This window comes from Haliotis rubra, unplaced genomic scaffold, assembly GCF_003918875.1.
Source record: "Haliotis rubra isolate DU_JTF1 unplaced genomic scaffold, ASM391887v1 Scf667, whole genome shotgun sequence".
In the NCBI taxonomy this organism is placed as follows: domain Eukaryota; kingdom Metazoa; phylum Mollusca; class Gastropoda; order Lepetellida; family Haliotidae; genus Haliotis; species Haliotis rubra.
In genome coordinates, this window is record NW_025767376.1 from 535,149 (window position 1) to 555,092 (window position 19,944).

The following is a 19,944-nucleotide window of genomic DNA, read 5'->3' on the forward strand; positions in this document are numbered from 1 at the left end:
TGGTGGAGCCTGCAACAGTAATCTAAAACTTTTAGATTCTGTCCACCACCAAGGTCTAAGACTATGTCTTGGTTCCTTTAGAACTTCACCTGTTGACAGCCTCTACGTCGAGGCTGATGAGCCATCTCTTACACAACGCCGTATAAAATTAACTTTACAGTATATTACAAAACTTTATTCAAATGAGTCAAACCCTGCATATAACTGTATCTTTAATCCACTATATGAAGATCTGTATAACAAGAAGCCTTCTCTTGTTCCGCCTCTTGGTATAAGAGTGAAACCTTTCCTTTCTGCTGCTGGCATTGAGCTAGAACATATAAGCTCCTTCCCGTCTTCTTTCTTCTCCTCCTTGGCAATTGGTTTAGGCCACAAGTCGACCTAACACTCACTCAATTTAAAAATCCGAAACTAATGACTTGCAATATAAACAAGAATATAATCAATTAAAAAGTAAATATAATACATATAAATCCTTATTTACAGATGGGTCCAAGGATGGTGGCGCGGTGGCATGTGCCACTGTCATTGGATCCAGAACAATCTCTTCTCGTTTACCAGATAACAGCTCTATTTTTACAGCAGAAGCAAACGCCATATTAACAGCCTTAAAATATATTAAAAAACACCCTAAATATCAACAATATATCATCTTTTCTGACTCACTTTCTTGCCTTCAGGCTATTAAAATATTTCTTGTAAACATCCACTTTTATTAGAAATTATTGAATTGTATAATGAGCTTGCAACTGGCCAATGCGACATCGTCTTTTGTTGGTTACCCAGCCATGTTGGCATTTCTGGGAATACAATGGCCGATCTTGCTGCTAAGGCAGCACTCAACAAATCTGTGACACCACTTCTTATTCCTTACTCTGATTACAAAGCCAGCATTAGAGCATACGTCCGCGATCTAATGCAGAAGAAGTGGGACACCCAAGTAGGTATTAATAAATTACATGCAATAAAACCCTACATTGGTTACACCTACTTGGGTTGTCAGTCCAGATTTGAAGAGGTCATTATGCGGCGATGTCGCATTGGCCATACTAGATATACCCATGAATATTTGCTTAAAGGCGAAGATCCTCCGTTTTGCATCCCCTTGTGATGAAAGAATCACAGTCAAGCATGTCTTGCTTGACTGCATTGAATATTCCATCACAAGGGATGTCTATTTCAAATCCAAAACTCTGAAGGATCTTTTTAATAATGTCAGTTCTCATTTAATTATTGCATTTTTAAAAAAATTAGATTTGTTGACTGATTTGTAAATATATATATATTTTAGTATTGGTAGTTTAAATTAGTAACTGATATTGTTAGTGGCTGTACCCTCAAAGGGGGTTGAAGTAGCGTAAAATTATTGTCCTCCTGAGAGGGTACGTAAGTCCCAAAACATTTAGTCAATTTAAGTGTACCAGGTTATTAATCGTAGAATATGTGTACTTTTAATTTATGGCTAGGTTTCTCTTCTGTCGCCAATGGCTGAAGGGATGGTGTAAATCCAGCTAGGGTCCATGCAGGAAGCAAATGTACTGTAAGTCCCCATGGTCCCTAGTATGGTGATCTACCTTCAGTTGTTGGCGATCAATAGCCTGTTTTTTTATATTGTATCGTCTTGTATAGTTCAACTGTTTTAGATTATTGTTACTAGTTTTATATCTATATCTGTGATAATCTAGTTATTTTACTGTCCTTCGTCGGCAGAATTTTATAATTTCACTTAAATTGTCGATATATTTATAACTTGCTTTAGTCACGATATGGCTGAAATATTGCCGATGTGACTTAAAATCTTAACTCACTCACTGACTCACTCTCCACGGAAAAACAGCGACTTGCATCCACCACAAAAATCTAAATAAATGCAATGAAACTCACTGCCTATATACCGACAGTACTAGTGACACTAGTACTGTCGACAGTGGAAAACTTGTCGAATGTAAACACCACCTGAATTAACCCGAGGCCAATGTGAGAAAAGATAATTAGGGCTGTATATAACAATAGCATTTGGAATTCCAAATCAAAACAACGACTTCTTGGAATAGCAACTTGATCACGCGAACTGTAACGGTAAGAATATACAAATGTCACTGTTACTTGATCGAACTTTTTCTGCGTGCCTGTGGACGCGCTAATAAATTTTGTTGCGTCCGTTGTCAATTTTTATGCGTATAGGACGCAGGAAGTCGCGCCCCATACATTCCTGTGAGAACAATCTGTTAAACTATAAGTTCGGCCTAACTACAGTCTCCGTGGTAGGGAGATAAGAAACGTAAAAATTAATTTACTGAGGAGAGATTAGTGCAGAAATGAGCAATGTTGTTTCTTCTAAATCTTATTTGGAACAGATCATGGTTTTATGCAAATTAAGAGTGCGATGATATTGTATTACAAAGGACACTTTTTAGATACTCATTTTGAAATTAGAATTACCTTCATTATACCCGATAGCTGACGTAAAAAAATAATAACTTTAATACTGAAATTAATTATTAAGGATGTAGCCACCATGAGGTCTCACTATCACTATAAAAACAAACCGGTAGGAGGGGTCGTCTCAAAAGCAAAACCAGGACGGGTTGTTACGACGTAAATTGTAATAAAAACGCAAATTGTAATACTTGCAGCAAATTGTAATAAACTTGACGTAAATTGTAATAAAAACGTAAATTGTAATAAAACTTGACGTTAATTGAAATAAAGCAAATTGTAATAAAAATTGACGTAAATTGTAATAATTTTCGTTGCGGTAAAATGTAATAAATTTTTACGTAAATTATAATAACAGTTTTAATCACTCGGAAATACGCGGGTGTTTGTTTTTCGTTGCATTTCATACATCAAATAAGCTTGTTAGGGCGAGAACACAAGAAAGAATTGATGGATTTTGTTCAAACTTGGTACCAAGGTATATTGGCGAGATTCACCGACACAAGTGAAATGGAGTGACCTTGAGATAATTTTCAAGGTCACAGCAAAAATCTGAGGGTTTTGCCAATATAAAGATTGTTAGCGCGATAACCCAAGAAAGAATTGACAAATATTAGCTAAATGACGAAAATGATATTCGTCCTGATATATAATCGATATAAACTGTCCTCTGTATCATGTCTTTTCGCAAATATCTTTTGAGGTTTTGATATGTATACATATAAAGTGGGGGTGGGGTAGGGGTGGGTTTCTAACGGGTATATCTAACACACTTGCATGCATGTAGAGTCGGAGAGGTTGGTGGGTGTTCTAACGGGTATAACTACGAGGGACGTTCAAATAGTAGTCAGCCTCACCTAGAATATGATACAAATGCAGCTGTTTTTATGTTTTATTTTTCTACATATTATCTGTCAGCCTCAAGCAAATTGGTTTTGCTATGTTGCAGCCTCACGACCCCCATTTTTTGAGACTTTGTATCTTGGCTTGGTACTCCCCAAAAAAGTAAAATCTGCAATAAAATGCATCACAAACTTCAGGAAACAAATTACAGTATAAACCTGATAAGTAAAATTTCAAGGGACTCGCCAAAATTGTTTACTTATCAGGTATTTTAGTTATCCAAACTTATCAAAACCCGGAAATGACAGCAGAACAACAGACAACATTTGTAAGTAATATGACATGTTTTATTCCCTAACATTTCATTGCGTTAAGTTATACATTTATAATACAAAGTAATAAAAATCAAATTCATTGCGTTAAGTAATACATTTATAATACAAAGTAATAAAAATCAAACATAATGAAACAAAATATTTTAGTCTAACAGTCTAACATTTTACTCCACAAAAGATGTCATGAGGGATTGTCTCTGTGGTAGCATTCCTTAATTTTGTCCGAATTTCTGATCCAGTTGTACAAAGTAGCAGTGGGTATGTTGAATGTCTTTGCAACATCTGACTTTGACACACCATTTTCAATTTCTATAAGTACAGCGAATTTGTCCTCAATAGACTTTGCCACAAGTTTGCGTTTACCTTTGACAGAACGATTTGATCTCGGTATCCCCCCCCAGTCACGCTAGGTCCTTCGCGAGATTGCTCAGACATTTTGCCAGACTAGACTGACGATACATGATGATGATGATTTGGAGTTTAACGTCGGCTTTTAGCTGTAGCCAATGTCGCCGACGGGGTAGGTGGTGGGTAAGATAATAATAAATAGGTTTGAATAAGGAGTAAACCACCGTACCCAAAAAAATATAAATAATGGGGCATTAACCTAGGCGTGATTTTGAAATGAAAAACGTTAAAAACATGGGAAAAATAAATAAATAAAAAGCCGGTATTAGGAATGGAAAGGGGGAGAGAAAGAAAAAACAGTACAATTGAATTTATAGGGATAAGAGGTAGAGTAATAGCTGAATAGTAGTAGTGAAAATGTTGGACCTATGGTGTTTGGTAGGGTAGTGGAGGGGAGAGAGATGATAAGGGGTATAGCATAGTGGGGCATGAATATGAATGCAGGTGAGCTGCATAATTAATATAAGGATTTAATAAAGAAAGAAAAATGGATTAAGCTGTTGGTAGGGTGTGGGTAATGGGGGTGAGGGAGCGAAGAAGGCTGTGGGTAAGGGCCGTGGCTATAAGTGAAGGTTGGAGGTGAACTGGCTTGGGTGAATGGCATTGACCTTACGTAAGAGAGGTTGGGCTGGTTTGTTTACATTTTAGTGGACTGTGATTGGCTAGGGGATGGGCGCGGACCTCGCAGCGGATTTAGGGCACTATTGATGAATGAAATTTACTCCCGGTCTAAATGTGTAGGCATGTGCTGGTGATAATATGGGTAAATTGAATTTTGACGCCTGATCTGAATATATAGGCTAGAAGTGAGTGGTAATGAGAGGGTTTGTTTGGGAGGTTCTAAATTTTTTGAAGTAAGTTGGAGTTTTCAAGGAAGGTGGCTATGGCTTGGAATATATTGGGCGGGTTGTGGGGGTTGAGAAGGAGATGAATGTTGTTGTGGTATTTGGTGGGAATGTTGTTGTGTAATTGCTTAATGTTTGTTTGTTGCAGCTGGCAGTGTGTGAATATGTGGTTTATGTCTTCATGGGTGTTGCAGTGAGTGCATAATCCGTCCGGGTGTCTGTTTTGTTTGTACAGTGTGTAGTTTAAGTTAGTGATGCCTGTAATTAATCTGGTAATTGCCCTGTCGATGATTTTGATGTTAGAATATGTGGGAATTTTTCTTATTGGGGATTTGATAATGGATGTGACCCAGGTTGATTTGTTTGTGTTGATGTTGTGTTGAAAGTTGGTATTTGATATGTTTGTTTTAATGAGTTTTTTAATTTCTGATTTGGATGTGTGGAAGTTGAGGTTTGGTGATGTGTGGGATGTGGCGAGTTTGGCTGCTGTGTCGGCGGTGACATTTCCTGTGATGTTTGAGTGACTGGGTATCCATGTGAATGTGATGTTTTTGTTTGAGCGTGTGAGTGAGTCTGTTTGAATAATTATATTGTGAATTAGGTCTGGGCGCGATTTAGAATGCATGTTGTGAAGTTGTTTGATAGAATTGAGTGAATCGGATAGTATAAGGAAGTTTGTTTGGGGAAGGGAGGGTATTAGGTGTAATGCAGTGAGAATGGCAGTGAGTTCGGCAGTGTTTATTGTGGTATAGTTGGTATAGTGAAAATTTGTTGTGATGGGAGGGGTTTGTTGAACGTGAATGCCTAGGCCTGTGGGTTTGTTAGAGCTGACTGATGCATCTGTATATATGTGTGTGTGATTGGGGTAGGTTGTATTTAAGTAGTTGTTTGTGATATTAGTTATGGTGGATTGACGGGTGTTTTTAGGTAGTTGTTTGAGGATTGTGTCAAGGGACATGTCTGTGATGGGAGGGGGTTTGTCGTGAATGTAGCTTGTAATGGGAGGTGTGTGTTGTAAGGTGTTTAGCTGTTGTGCATGTAGCAGACTGTATAGGTGGGTAAGGCATGATGCTTTAAGTGGGTTTGATTTGAATTTTTTAAGTGTAGATTTTTTAATGTTATTATATTTGTTTGTGATTAATTTAAATGTGGGGTTGTGTTGGGCCCCAGCCCAGTAAGTGAGTGTGGTTTGGTTTATTCTTTGTGTGATTGAAGAGGTGCCTGTGAGAAGAAGTAGTGTGTTAAGAGAGGTACCACTCCTCGCGCCGAGGGCTAGTTTAAGGGCTTTGAATTGGATGGAATTAAGTTTTTGAAGATTATGGGAGGAGGTAGTGGAGAACCGGTGCGGCGTAGTCAATCTCGATAATATGAGAGTTTTGTATATATTAATGAGGGTATGTTTGTCGGCACCCCAATTTGTGCCGCTGATGGCTCGCATTAAGTTGAGATCTTTTTGACATGAATTGACCAAGTTATTAATATGGGGTGTCCATGTCATGTGGTGGTCGAAAGTTACTCCTAGAAATTTCGCTTCTTTTTTGAATTCGATTTCTTGGTTGTTTAAGTGTAGTTTGGGGGTATAATTTTGCATATGCTGTCGTTTGAATAATATGCCCACGGTTTTTTTAACATTGATGTGGAACCCCCATTTTTGGGCCCAATTTTGAATGGAATTTAGCATTTTTTGAATTTTGAGTGATGCCTGTTTAACTGAGGTTGAGGAAGTCCAAAATGAAATATCGTCTGCGAATTTGGCTGTAGTGATTTCAGGCCATTTATCTGGGAAAATGTCGTTAATCATAAAGTTGAATAAAGTTGGGGATAATATGCTCCCCTGAGGGGTTCCATTTTCTAGAGGATATGGGTCCGAGATGGTGTTGTGAGATTTGATTGTTATTTGTCTATCGTTTAAAAAAGAGTGAATGAAATTTAGTATTCGACCGTGTAAGGCATGTTTTTGAAGTTTTTGACGATACATATTTTTTCCCTCTGTTTTATCCGATAGCATTTGTGTTAAATAAACAAGCATTTTTTCCAATTGATCTTATTCCGATATCGCAGCGAGATTGTACTTGTCACGTGACCGTAATGGCGGCCTGCTTCATGTCATTCACAATGTAAACTGGATAAACTCACTGTCATTGCTGATTGGTGTAATCACTGATACTCGCAAGCTACCTAAAACAATGAACAACTTATCAGGGCTGGCTTCCAGTTGTCAGTGTATTGTTAACTGCATGACGACAGCGAGCTGTAAGTAGGATGTTTGTTTGACTGGAGACTGACACGTGCCCCTCATGTCGGATTATGTGGTGATCGCTAATTTAGTTATCCGGTCTCTTTTGTTAAGGAATTTACTTCCAGGGATCGTGAAAAAACCTTTAGTTAAGCGGTATTGTTTACTTATCCGAGTTTAGTTAACGCGGTCTTTACTTAAGCGGTTTCCACTGTATGCTATGTTTGAGATTGGTAGAAGTCGGCTAGAATCAAACTTAGATATTAAACTGCACAAAAAAGCAATTTCAAAACTACAATCGCTTGTTCAAATGACTCCCCATTCTGTTTACTAAAAGAACTCGAGAAAGAAATGATGGATTTTGTTCAAATTTGGTACCAAGGTTTATTGACTGGAGATTGGAGATTTACCGACACCACTTGAATTTACTGACCTTGAGGTCATTTTAAAGGTCACAGCGAAGGTGTAACAGTTTTGCACATGCCAAGCTTGGTAGCCGCGAACTCAAGAAAGAATTAATAGATTTTGATCCAATTTTATATCAAGGTGTATTGGCGGGATTCCCCCAACACCAATTGATTGGGAAACTTGTGCTCATTTTAAGTTCACAGTGAAAAGTGTTTTGCACATGTCTAACTTTTTAGTGCGAAAATACAAGACAGAATTAATATGTTTTGCTTAAAGGTAGTACCAAGATACGTTGGGAGTATCGTCTAACGCCAGTCGAATTCAGTGACCTTCGGATTCTTTTCAAGGTCACAGCGAGTATTCTTGCGATATCTCCAAACCTAATGGATGGAATTTGTTCGCATTTTGTATCAAGGCATCAGATGACAGTTTCGGTAACGTTTACGTAATTTTCAGGGTCAGACAGAAGATATTTGCGACATGCAGATATCGACATGTGGCGGGGGTAATAGCTATGTTTGTGACAAACGCTTTGTCATTACTAATTTTCAAATTTTTGTTAGCATATGGTTTCTATAATTTCATGTTAATTCTACCAGCTATAACATTATTCGCCTGGTTATTCCTTGCCACATAGCAGTCAATCTGTCTACTCATTTGTAGTATTTGATTGATGCATTTAAAATAAAATGTAGAAATGATACTGAATTGCATCATTTGCTTCAAGGAATCGATGAGATGTGCTCGTTATCAAAGTAAAGTCAAAACTTCTTTCTGTAAGGTATACAGTGGAAGTTGACACCTTAATTGTTATGGGTAGACCAAAGAAATCATTTATTTAGTTTCACCGCTCAAAATACAACAAAGAATTCAACGGGTGGCATTAACCTCAAAGAATGATAATAACAATGCTTATAACATACGGGAGCACACATATCGGGAATAATTTGTTTTCATGCGATATGCACCGCGTAAAATATCACTTTGTCATGGTGACATGACATCTTGAACAATGTTATGACGTCACGCTGCTTCTAAGAAGCCGCCTTCTAAATACAACGATGACGGGGAGCCTGCCTTTGTTGGAAAGTAGATTATCGCGTAATTTCCGCAATTAAAGACTTCGGTAATAAATAGAAAATTATATTCGTGACCATAATATGCTAGGTTAACGACTTAAATATCGGCATATCCCTTCTCTGGTTCCGAAAATACCAAGATTTAGGCAGTTGTGTTGTAAACTGATATTTATCTTCTATAAAGTCGGCTATATTCAAACCATGAAAATTGTCGTCAAATAATGTCTGATGACAGTAACCAACGTCCCAATAGTGTCCTTATATTTTAGAAATCTATAACAATAAAGCACAACCTCACTACTTATTTTGATAAATGACAAAGGATTAATCAACAATATTAAAAGGTTTTCAGGCTTGAAGGACGAAGCTCATTAAAATCTAACATCGGCCAACATTATTGTGATATTTTGTAAATTTCCAGGTAAATCATTGATATATACAAGGAACACAAATTAACCAAGGGCAGATCCTTGAGGAACCCCTGCAGTAACATTTAGTTTTTCATAATGTTCCATTAACAGAGACACACTGTCGTCTATCAGGGCCCGGTTGTTCAAAACTCGGTTATCTTTTAACCAGCCGTTAAGTACATTTAACCGACTGTTACCTAATAACAGAGGGTTATCTTGTTGTTCAAAACTCTGTTAACTTTTAACAGGCTGTTAACGTGACGTTAAGTTAACACACCTAAGGACCGCCGCTAACTTTTTAACAGTGTGGTTAACTCGCAAGTGGCGTTCATGGCTAACACTGCTTTCATGATGCCAGTTCAGCAAAGAAAGGATAGGGTGTATCGTGGACTGGACTTCGATATTGGAGTTACATACGAAACTGTATCTATGCACATCATAGGAACTAAAATACATGTTGTACAGGTACATGATGCCTACGTTTCATCTTTTAACACTTGTGGAAAGATTTATATATGTTTTACTACACTAAATGTGTGAATTTCTTCTGTAAATATTATTCAACAAACACTTTCAAAGAATATAATACGTACACCCTATACCAACGTATGATATGATATTGAACAAGGCTACATGTAGATAATTAAATTAGTTTCATGAAAAAATATCCGAACGATTACATTATGATACTGAAAGTGTAATCGGCGGGATATGGTGATTGTGTATACTCTTATTCTACCGACCGTCACCTCAGAGAAATTGCCAAATACATTCCCATTTTAAGAAAGAGAAGAAGCGGCCAGAAATGCCGATTATTACCGTTGTCGTTCTGCGTGATTTTACGTCAGTCATGGCGTCACGCTGCACAGAAACTTAACTGACAGTCTCGTATAAACATATCACATTCCTGTATTGTATCTATTTTTTATTTCCTATTTCATGCTACTAGATTCTTTCCATGCAAATGGGTGTCTGAAAATTTGAGAAAATGCTACACAGTGTAAAGTCTGAAATTTTCTTTGTTTACATTTCAAACAGGTGTTGTCTTTCGAGCACAGCAGTTGTTTCCACCCCCAATATCTTTCTTTTCACTTTATCTAGACACTTGGTATTGGTGCCAAAAAGACCAGTTGTAATTAGATGCTAAAATGTATGAGAAATTCAGTAGGGCTGGGACGAGTAGGAAACAATGGAATCGAGTACCCGCATGTACGTACCCGAATCGGAATCGAGTACCTGGAAATGTAAGAAATACATTCGGGTCAACTTTCTGAATATTCAATCCCGATTTGACAGAGATTATTATAGAAAACCTGAACAATTGGTAATAAGACATTAAAACTGACCTCAAGCTATTTAAGTTACGTCTGTTTAACCAATATAGAGAGTAACACCATTACTTACATTCCTCGTTATAACAACGAACGTTTTGTTCCTGCTGCTACTGTAACTTAACTACTCACTGCACATGCACAGATAAATTATAGTCATTAAAACTATGCTCCATTAATCGGACATTACCAATGATGTAAAAACCCGTGAATTTCCGGGTTAGAATTGATCTTCAGTAACCCATGCTTGTCGTAAGAGGCGACTAACGGGATCGGGTGGTCAGACTCGCTGACTTGGTTGACAATGTCATCGGTTCCCAATTGCGCACATCGATGCTCATGTTGTTGATCACCGGATTGTCTGGTCCAGACTCGATTATTTACAGACCGCCGCCATATAGCTTGAATATTGCTGAGTGCGGCGTAAAACTAAACTCACTCACTCACTGACTCAATGATGTAAATGTGTGTTACGTCAAAATTAAAAAAAGACAAGCTAGTGTCTGCCCTCGTCATTACAGAGCTCTCTCCCTTTCCGGATACTCGATTCCTAGAAATAGGCTTGCTTTAGTCACGATATGGCTGAAATATTGCCGATGTGACTTAAAATCTTAACTCACTCACTCACTCACTCCTAGAAATAGGACTCGATTCCAGCTGTACCCGACCCGGATTCGAGTACCCGAGTACCCGCCCCAGCCTTAGAATGCAGTGATTCATTTGTCGTCGCTGAATATGAAATACAAGTGATGTAATTGGCGTTTCAATACCGGCCTTCGCGAGACGTGATTTTGTAAACACTATCCAATAGGGCGCAAAGTGCACTTGGGCGTTCGTGTGAGTGTATTTATGAAAACATCTGAACACGATTCCAGGTTTATCGGCAACGTTTCAGAATTATTAGTGATTTTATTAAAAACTGATATCATTGTTAATTAATATGCTATTTTTGAAAGTCTATACTCAAAGTAATTATCCGATTTTGTTTTGATATGTCTGTCTGGCATCCCTTCCCATAGATGGATTTTAATTACATTTTTACTAATCATTTCAGCCATAGGCCTTATTTCTTTTTCATTCTTCGAATGTTTTAATTGAAGCAAATCATCTTTTAAAAATGCTGTATTAATTGATGAAAACTTAGCATAAACATTGCTCTCGCAACTGATGTGTAGGAAAATAAACATAACATTATTATGTATCTATTTCTGTTGTGAGTGATATGCAAGCCTACTTCGTAGTCACTTTGATTAAATGTTATATTTGAATATCGAAACCTTTTTGTCACAGCGAACACAACACTATCTCTCGTCATATTACACGATAATATTTGGAATTTTTAACTTATTTTATAACAATATCTGAATGCTAATGTTATACACTGATAGGTTCATATAAGGAATACTATGGCACAATAGTATTTCTCTGCCGAATCGTAGCAGCGTTCTATAATACACTTATGAAATATAATACATGTTTTCCGTCCTTGAAGACATTGAAAAGACTGACTGACTGAGTTTGGTTTTACGCCGCTTTTAGCAATATTCCAGCAACATCACGGCGGGGGACACCAGAAAAGAACTATCTATGCATTAAAAGGAGGTTCGCCTGATTAATGAGTATCGAGGAAATTATGTTTATCTACTACAGCGTTCTATAATACTCTTATGAAATATAATATATGTTTTCCGACCGTGAAGTCATTAACAAGAATTATGCATTTTCTGCAGTCACTTGTGAATTGAACTGAATGAAGGTTAATCTGATTAATGAGTATCGAGGAAATTATGTTCATCTATAAATTAGACGCAGCTTCATGTTTTTCAAGACATCTTTCCGGAATATGCGTCTGTGAAGGCGTTCAGATAATGACGATATTGCACAGTATTATTCATGAGATTCTTGTCAAAAGTAAGGTCGGATAATAGATCGATTGTATTCAGCAGTGTTGGCCCTGGGTCCTATAGTGCGATTACAGTTTAGTTACTTGCACGTGGTGCTAGTAACATATTAAGTTTCTATTGGTATTGAATGCATATTTCAGATAAAAGCTATGGTATTAATTACACAACATCTATATTGTTTGATGTTAAAAGATTTGGCAATGTGTGTTAATACATTACAATTTTTGACAGACTTGGCAAATAAATAATAAATGATATTGATAGCATCTTCACGACTTGGCCATACAGTCATGACAATTTAAGGAGTCAAAAGTGAGCGATAAGTCTTATGGGAATTCAAAGATTCATTAAGACTGTAGCCGTCTAAGCATAACTCTGTGTGTAATATTTATACATTTTCTATCCACGGACAACATGCTTCTTATATTAATATTATTTTCATGGGTTCATCATATTTTATCTATAGCTGTGCTATAGATTTTCATTAAAATGTCTTTTCTGTTGCTGGAATTGAAGTAAGTCCCATACAGAGCTGGAATCATATGTCTTTGAAATATAAATTATGCAAACGGCTGGAACCTTGTGTTCCAATACAAAACGTTCGTAACGCTACGACATTCGCATGCCTATGATAAACTATAGAGTTGGCCTCAACCATTGACTGGATTACATTCTCTTCGTCAGCAGAGAAATTTCGACTTCTCTTTTTCCTTGGGGTGCAGGCGACATTTTGCTTTTCCATTATTGGTAAACCGGAAGTAAACAGAAAACGGAACTATGGGATATATGGAAGCTAACCAGTGACGTTAACCACACTGTTAAACTTTGACGGCGACGTTAGCTAACGGCATGACTAACCATGTTTTGAACAACGCATATTTAACGTTCGGTTACCTAACGGCCGGTTAAGGATTTAACCGGCCGTTAGTTTCCACGAGTCATAACCTTTATGGCGGTTAAGATAACCGAGTATTGAACAACCGGGCCCAGATAGATAGTTAGTTAAAATGAACTAAGTACGTTTCCACGAACACCGTCATTTTGACTAATTTGTGCAATAAACCTTTATGCCCCAGCCCTGGTAAAAGCTTTTGAAATATCACAGGAAAACAGCATACAGTAAATGGTAGACTGGCATGTATTATCTAGGGACTGAGCATATATTATGATAAATGTCTATGTTGAGATGTAGTACAATGACTAGCAGTAAAACCTGACTGGAATTTACTTAAAATGTTATGTTCATGGAAATGGTCGTGCACATGCTTTACCATTATTCTTTCAAGGATTTTCCAAAGGATAGGTATTAAACTTATAGGTCTGTAATTAGTTGGGAGGGATGCATTTCCTTCTTTCAAAATAGGAGTAACATTACCCGTTTTCCACAATGTAGGAAATACAGTACCAGTCACTCAGTGATATATTATACAACAAACAAAGAGGTTCAGCTATAGATGTACAAATTCGTTTTAACACTCTCATGTTAATGCCATCAGGTCCACTAGATTTGTTTGCTGGTAAGGTCTTATCAGATACCCCCTTTTTTGTTGTCGCATACTTTTGCGTTAGTGAAACAAATGTGGACAACTTAAAGCTGATGTAGGGCGTTATTACAGCAAAGGCTGAGCGGAAGGAGAAATAACATGGTTCCGGCACTGTGAGACTATTAAGGAAGGTCACATGCAGCGCAATAATATTCAAATTATGTACTGCCAAAAAATATTTTACAGTAGTGAGCTGAATAGACTTAAGAATTACGAGTTGGTACGTGTGGCATGTTTGGCTGTGCTCTAAGAGAGACATCCTCGATAATCTCCAGGGTATACGTTACGATAACTCTCCACTATACCCTGGATGCATCCACGGCTTAGGGCGATGATTTTATTACCTCCCTTGGCTGGATCCGCATTCTCACAGTAGCCAATCAGCTAAGCCGCCGTTACAACCGAGCTTGCCAGTGTCAACAAGGATAGCGGTCGCAGTCGCGAAGGTTTGTTCGCAGTGCCACTCAGATTTTGGGGGAAGTAATAAACACAAATTGACAGATCTGAAACTTTAAAAAATATATGACAGAACTCCTTCTACTTCTTTCAGAGTACCTCTGCATCAATTGTGTTGCCAAGTTTTAACGGTTAGATAATTTAAGAAGCGAAAGTGAGTTGTGATTGGTACGCTCAACTTCACAGCGTAGGCACCTGATTGGACAAAAAGACAGCCAATTGAGGTAATAAAATCAGCCGTGGATGCATCCAGGGCATAGTGGAGAGTGATCGTAACGTATACCCTGGACATTATCGAGGATGTAAGAGAGATAAAGTGCTATTCTATTGGGACAGCTAGGGACACTTGAGAGGACAAAGAGGCACCTCATCGCCCTTTGTTCACCACTGAACCATTATATCCCTCGAAACAAGCACCTCACAAGATCTGCCAACACCGCAGACAAGACGTGGTAGCAAGAGCGAGTGCAGCTTAATAAGGCGTGTTAGCTTGAGTAATACTGTTTTCTTTGTCAGGCTCTTTTGGTGATAAGAATAATGAGTTCACGTTGACGTGCAGCACATTGAATACTCGGATGATATACTCCAGTAGAAAAATCATATAACTATATATATATAACTATAACTATATATATTAATAGACATTAATCTGATATGGTCGACTTAAATCCGCAGACATATATATATATATATATATATATATATATATATCCGCAGACATATATATATATATATATATATATATGTCTGCGGATTTAAGTCGACCATATCAGATTAATGTCTATTAATATATCGCTCATCTCCTACGTATATACGAGATATTAAGTACTACGTTGGGGATAATTTGTCCCTACGTAGGAGAAAATATGCCTTACGTAGGAGATATTAAGTCCTACGTAGGAGATAGTGAGACCAAACATTTTTTTCGCCGTGGCCCTACTACGCTTCCGTAGTACTAAACCCTAACTTGAAACTCTACATATTACTGTAAGAGACAGTTATCATGAACATAGAACCGTTCATAGAGAACCGTTCTCTGTCAAGTTTGTACAGGAGGTGGTGCGCGTGTAAACGTATGAAGTAATATCCGTTACATGTTCAACACGAATGGCGTTATGAATTAGCTTCACAATATCATCTGTGACTGAATATCTTCGATATTCACTGCGCGATCAAAGGTAACAAGAGTTTTTAAAACTCCCAGCGTTGTTGAGTGAGTGACTCAACATGGATTTATGCATAAACACCATACAGGGCATTCATTAGATTCATGTTCCCAAAGGAAAGACCAGCACGAACAAACACAGGCGTTCACTACACGCTCTCGTTTTATGAGATATACGACGACAGATGGTTGTTGTCACAACATGTACTCAGTGAGTGTTTAATAGCAAAAAACAGTCAGTAGTTTACAAACTAAATTAAAAAAGCAAGGTTTCTTTTTATCCACTATTATGTATCATTTAGCATGTGTTAAGTTGTAGAAACGCTACACTTCAAAGAGTAAATACAATGCCTCCCTTCACGTCTTCAGTCAGTGACACGCACCGACAGATGTTAACGGTAAACGCGCTGCGAATGTTGTGAAGCACGTGCACGTGAGTGTGTGGGATGCACGAGCAGTGTATCCGTGCTCTACATGCAATGTAACGGTTCTGTCTACTACAGACAGACAACACGTACTTATAATAGATCGTCCATACAAGTAAACTGTGAGCTTCCTCCGATGATAACGAGTCCCAGTGTACCAACTTGATTTTTATGCATACTATGATTTTGCTTGCTTGGTTCCTCATTTCATTAAGATGCACATACGAATACACATTTGTTTGCATCTCTAACCAGGTGTAATCTTGAATACGAGTGGACGTTGCTTAGCATAGCATTGACTACATGCATAATACGTTGTGTTGTATATGTGCAACATATACAGTATTGCAGTATACATATTACAGTAAGGGCTGGACAGAAGGGCAAATAATATCGGTCTGTGACTGTGATACAGACTGGGACAAGGTATGGAAAACCAACAATTTGGACAACAGACCATTGTTTGGGTCTTTTAATTGTAAATATGATTCAAATAGCTTAACCTAGATTTCGATATTCTTCGAATGTACATTTGGTTAAAACTGGAAAATATACATTTATCCCGAGACAAGAACGAATGTTTACATATAATTCAAAAGTATGACAGCACGAGTATCCATTTTGTCTTTTTTACTTCTACCCATCCCTACTAGACGAACAACTGGTCTTTGAAATGAACATATTTTACAGAAAAAAAGTTCATAGTAAAAAAGAGATACATAATAAAAAGGAGCCCTGAGACATTCTCCTGAAGCTGAGGAAATCTAGACTTGCCTCATTTTCTAGACTTGCGTGGACTTGTATATATTTGCTTGAGGGTCTGTATGACAGACTACGTCCCTACATACGCTCAATCACAAGTGTCTCCAGGTCACGGAGAATCATTGGTGTAGGGGCTCGTATTGCAATTCTCGTGCGTTCTCATGTGTTGTTGACGCGGCATGGACGCCTTGTAACATCACTATTTGATTATGATTCACAAACACATGCCCATGATATGGTCGGAATCATGCCACGGATTAGCAGATATTTATCATGAAAACAGGTTTTTATGTAGGTGGCTTGAAACTTGCTTTTACAAAGGCCAATAGATTCGATCACAATACTTTTCGTTTTACAACTTCTTTTCTCTTAACATGCTGACCTCAAAACTGATTTAAATTCTAATCGCTGATTAAAGAGTAAGACAATAAATAGTATGCCAAATTATCGTTACCATGACAACCCTGTGATATTTCACCTTATGTAAGAGAGTAATAAATACGATGCTAGGTATGGCAGTACTACTGCAGCTGATAGTGTCTGTCGTAAATTTTAATAAGTTGCTTCAACGCTATCACTAATCACTGGGTATGTATACAATTATATGTGTGATGGAGGAGATCTTGCGTCGCTAGTTTTCTCAATAATCTGAATACATGTATGTAGCGTGAAACCGGCGGATACCTATAGAAGAAAGTGTTTGCCCTACCTGTAACAACGATGTCCCTTGTATATAGAGGGGGATATAATATGGGGATGAATGGCATGTACTTTTATCTTGGCCCGTTTATGAAGATAAATACTGCGATCTTTCACAATAATCTCTCTGGCTATCAGATTGAGGGTACTTTTTAAACATAACTGGTATTTCAATTATTGTATTTATACAGTAACATTCTTCAAACGTTCTCCACATACGTCCGTCAGATACATCGCGCACTACCCCTTTCTCTTTTGATCTCTCAAACGACTGTTACAAGTTCGGAGAATCCTGGTCAAAGTTGAAACATCTTAAGACTATTCCCTACTATTCTATAACATGCACATTGTACCTAAAATGGGTAGAGCTTCCGTTCGGGGGGAATATCAGAAGGACAGCGATACACTTGTCTCCAATGTTGTAGAAGACACTCCACTTACTTAGGAAAACAATAACCCAATGAGATATTGCATTCATGTCGCATTCAATTTTTCGGCCCCTATCAGATGTGAACTTGAACATGCAAGGTCTGCGTCTATGTTAGACTAAAGGTCTACGAGTTGTTTAGCAGCACTGGGGCGTAATAGTCATATAGGCCTGCTCCAAACAACGGAATATATATCTTTAGAGAAGGACTTCTCCGTCGGGTAAAGGTACAGCAATGCAACATTACGAAAAATCTTTTTTTTCACTATTTTTCATTTCATGTCTCACAGAATATATACTTTGATGGGCGAGAGTTTTTAATATCGTTGTAACTTAGTCGAATTAAGTCAAAATGAGCTGAAATTTGTGTCATGATGCTTATAAACATACACTCATTCATTTACAACCTCCAAACCATGAATTCTGAGCGAAATTAAACATTCTCACCCATGGGCCAACATATTTTTCGCCCATGGGCCAGATGTTTTAATATCGCCCTAAGTTAGTCGAATTAAGTCAAAATGAGTTGAATTTTGTGTCATGATGCTTATAAACATACACTCATTCATTAACAACCTCCAAAACATGAATTCTGAGCAAAATTAAACATTCTCGCCCATGGGCCGGCCCATAGGCGAGCGAGTTTATATCTAAAGTTTTCGCAATTATTTTTTTTTCATTTTTTCATCCTTGGCATATATTCAAAACAACTGCATGTTTAATTTGGTCAAATCACTTGTCAGAAAGTACCCACAGTACGGAGAGTTTCTGGACTTTTGTGAGTCCAGAATTAAATTGTGACGTGTTAATGACATTTGTTATACTGTTAACACAGCGATGGCTAACAGGTGGCAAAGTCTTGCCGCCATCAGTAACATTTGAAACAGATACAAAAAATTCATTTAATGTTTGAGCTTTATCCAAATCTGTAAAAACTGAAGGTATCCCAGAAGCATTAGTGACAAGAAGGGGAGTGGGCCCCGATGAAGTACTAACCACCTGATTGAGTAGACTGAGGTGATAAATAGTTATCAAAATTAAAATAAAGGTTTCCCTTGGCTATTCTTTTCAGATTATTTACTTTATTCCTTTGCTTTTTGTATTTAAATAGCTCAGAAGTATTCAGAGATCGAAATGCTTTTTTCCTTAGACGTTCTCATTTCTTTTAAGTATGTTACGAGGGGCGTTGAAAAAGTAGTCAAACTAACTATATTCTCGATGTCCAATGTTTGAAAAGAAGCTTCCATTTTATTTTGAAGGAATCATTAGCAAAGTCATATCCAAAATTCCATGTGGGTAATGTGGTTAACGAAATATTAGTCATCACATCATTGGGGTATTATGTTTCTTGCAAATTTGCAGAAAATGGAAAACGATCTCCCATTTGGTATCTAGTAATAGTAATAGTCCGCTTATATGGCGCTCACATCCAGGCACATTGCCTGCCCATGGCGCTACGTACACTACAATCCCCGATCATAGGACACTATCGTAGTTTCCGATACTTTTTCAACTCCCTGGGGACTGTACAGCCCTGCTGCCTGTTAGGCGCAATGAACTAAACACTCACATTGCCAGCACATACTCACGGGTACCCATTTTACAGCTGGGTGAACTGAGACAGTGTAGATCTAAGTATCTTGTCCAAGGATACTACGCAAACGTGCCCATCTCGGGAACCGAACCTCGGTGCCTCCTCGAAACAGGGCCTTCAGCGTGATAGGCAGACGCCTTACCACTGCACTATTGCGCTATCCCTTGGATAATGGTATACCCTCGGATAGTATCATATAAAATATGTTCAGCATAGTATTGGATGACTTCCCGTCATCATCAACATTCAAAGATTTGGATTGCTTGATTTACATTTAGACGGGGACTGTTTTTTTAGGACACCCTCATTTTAAATTTTCAAAAACATTGTTTCCAGATATACAACATATTGAGAGCTGACACTTGTGTGACCATTCAGTATTTAGTTTGAACCCTTGACACAATGTATGACTAAGTGAAAACTTTAGGATGAGTTATATCCTTATGATGACGTCAACTGAAAGGGGGTGGGTAGTGTCTCCAAAACAAGCCCTTTCAGTAAACAAGAATCCAAGGCCGTAATCAAAACCCAGGTACTTTAAATTTTGTCATCTGGAATGTTGAAGGACTGAAAAGAAAAATGAGAAATAACTGTGTTATGGAATTTATTAATAAATTTGATATAATATCTCTTG

General features: G+C 37.7%; 1 long non-coding RNA gene across 1 annotated transcript; it reads left to right on the forward strand.

The window, feature by feature from the left end:
* Positions 1–3,570: 3,570 nt before the first annotated feature.
* LOC124257578 lies at positions 3,571–18,668 on the forward strand. Its single transcript, XR_006893310.1, has 4 exons — positions 3,571–3,656; positions 4,352–4,356; positions 4,523–4,533; positions 18,658–18,668. It is a non-coding gene; the product is annotated as an uncharacterized LOC124257578 (long non-coding RNA).
* Positions 18,669–19,944: the final 1,276 nt, after the last annotated feature.